Source organism: Schistocerca cancellata, unplaced genomic scaffold (assembly GCF_023864275.1).
Source record: "Schistocerca cancellata isolate TAMUIC-IGC-003103 unplaced genomic scaffold, iqSchCanc2.1 HiC_scaffold_735, whole genome shotgun sequence".
Classification (NCBI taxonomy): Eukaryota; Metazoa; Arthropoda; class Insecta; order Orthoptera; family Acrididae; genus Schistocerca; species Schistocerca cancellata.
The window spans coordinates 2,501-5,000 of NW_026046746.1; the positions used below are offsets into that span (position 1 = coordinate 2,501).

The window sequence follows — 2,500 nt, forward strand, 5'->3', positions numbered from 1 at the left end:
GGCCCACCCAGACACTCAATAAAGAGCACCTTGGTAGGATTTCAACGGGGTCCGCCTCGGGACGCACGAACACGCACGAGGCGGTCGCACGCCTTCGGCTCGCCCCACCGGCAGGACGTCCCACGATACATGCCAGTTAAACACCGACGGGCGGTGAACCAACAGCGTGGGACACAAATCCAACTACGAGCTTTTTAACCGCAACAACTTTAATATACGCTATTGGAGCTGGAATTACCGCGGCTGCTGGCACCAGACTTGCCCTCCAATAGATACTCGTTAAAGGATTTAAAGTGTACTCATTCCGATTACGGGGCCTCGGATGAGTCCCGTATCGTTATTTTTCGTCACTACCTCCCCGTGCCGGGAGTGGGTATTTGCGCGCCTGCTGCCTTCCTTGGATGTGGTAGCCGTTTCTCAGGCTCCCTCTCCGGAATCGAACCCTGATTCCCCGTTACCCGTACAACCATGGTAGGCGCAGAACCTACCATCGACAGTTGATAAGGCAGACATTTGAAAGATGCGTCGCCGGTACGAGGACCGTGCGATCAGCCCAAAGTTATTCAGAGTCACCAAGGCAAACGGACCGGACGAGCCGACCGATTGGTTTTGATCTAATAAAAGCGTCCCTTCCATCTCTGGTCGGGACTCTGTTTGCATGTATTAGCTCTAGAATTACCACAGTTATCCAAGTAACGTGGTACGATCTAAGGAACCATAACTGATTTAATGAGCCATTCGCGGTTTCACCTTAATGCGGCTTGTACTGAGACATGCATGGCTTAATCTTTGAGACAAGCATATGACTACTGGCAGGATCAACCAGGGAGCTGCGTCAACTAGAGCTGAGCAGCCGGCCGCCCGGGAGTGTGTCCCGGGGGCCCGCGCGAACACGCAAGGCGTCCGCTCAATTATTCTGCAAACAGGAGGAGGCTGAGCTCCCCTGCACAATACACCTCGAAACCCTCTCAGGTCCCGGCGGCGCGCAGCGCCGTCCTAAGTACTTGGTCGGGTTCGAGAGAGGCGCAATCGCCCGGAGTTAGGCGAGTAGACGCTTTAGGTGCGACCACCCGTGCTCCCAACTGAGCTTGCCGCTGCCGACAGAGGCCCGGGAGCGTGCTGTCGTGGCATTGCCGGCGGGAGACAACACGCGCCACCTACGGTGACCGGCAGCTCCAACGCCAGCGCCACAGAAGGGCAAAGGCCCCACGTGGGTGCCGAAGCGAACTCTCCCAGCACAGCGCACGTGCCAACACGTCTGCACAACTGCGATACAAACCACCAGCGAGAACCGCTGGGGCGACCGAGCAGCAGACGGCGTCGCGGCGCCGAGTGCCGGGCGGCGGCGCATCCTCAACGCACACAGTCCTCAATCGGACCAGCACACTGCAGATGTCCACCGCGCTTCGCACCGGGCCGGCGAGGACCCACTTTGGCTGCACGGCGCCGCGCGCAGGGTGCCCCGGCGCGCAGCTGCGCCGCCTGCCGCGTCCGTCGGCCGGCGCGCCTGCCACTGGGCGCCCCCACCAGCCGGCTGTAGCGCGTGCGCCCACGCACCGCGCGGCCAGCACGCCGGGCGGCCCCCCCCTCACCGGCCGGGGACAGTCCCACCCACCCACAGCCGCGTATCGCTTCACACCCAGATCCACATTCACGTTCATTGGTGTGGTGGGTATCGCTGACACAACCGCGTCATAGCTGTACCGATCGTTGCCCTCACAGATGTACCTCCAGCAAGATCAACCGCACCACAACGGGTTACCAGTTGTTCATTTGCGTAACGTCACCAGTAAACGTACACGTCCACGTCCATCCCCGTTTGCAAAGTCAACTATTATTGCATGCCTGCCTGTCAGGTGTCAAGACACACTACATCCGCTCACATCCACGCAACAAAATGTGCCCGACTAGAGGGCACGTGGAAGGTGCCCCCGTACGTATGCGATGTCCATTGCGCGACGAACTGTCAACCGGCCTCTGTAGCATGTCGCAGATGTGGAACGCGGGACACCGTGCTATCACATTGTGTGAGAAGAGACTACTATGTCTGCATACACGCGCCACTACATGAACAGACGGCTCATGCTGATCGCCATCCACTGCGTCCATTACTCCCACACGTCTCTATGGCGTACCACACTGCAATACAGCTGTTATGGGGAGATGACACGTAGCTGTGTACACAACATTCTGAGCGGGTTGCGGTTGGACAACAATACATTAATGTAACGTGTCATATGCCATTTACAGAGCAGGTTAAGGCACAACGTGGGTTAGGTTAAGGCACAACGTGGGTTATGTTAAGGCACAACGTGGGTTATGTTAAGGCACAACGTGGGTTAGGTTAAGGCACAACGTGGGTTAGGTTAAGGCACAACGTGGGGTAGATTGCGGCACAACTTGGGGTAGATTGCGGCACAACTTGGGGTAGATTGCGGCACAACTTGGGGTAGATTGCGGCACAACTTGGGGTAGATTGCGGCACAACTTGGGGTAGATT

At 57.8% G+C, this 2,500-nt stretch overlaps 1 non-coding gene across 1 annotated transcript in view; it reads right to left on the bottom strand.

Annotated features, from left to right (window-relative positions):
• LOC126141657 (small subunit ribosomal RNA) overlaps positions 1-829 on the bottom strand; it is a 1,905-nt gene extending 1,076 nt beyond the window's left edge. Inside the window, exon 1 of the ribosomal RNA XR_007529518.1 lies at positions 1-829. This exon is cut by the window's left edge and continues 1,076 nt beyond it. This is a non-coding gene — a ribosomal RNA (small subunit ribosomal RNA).
• Between the last annotated feature and the right edge of the window lie 1,671 nt (positions 830-2,500).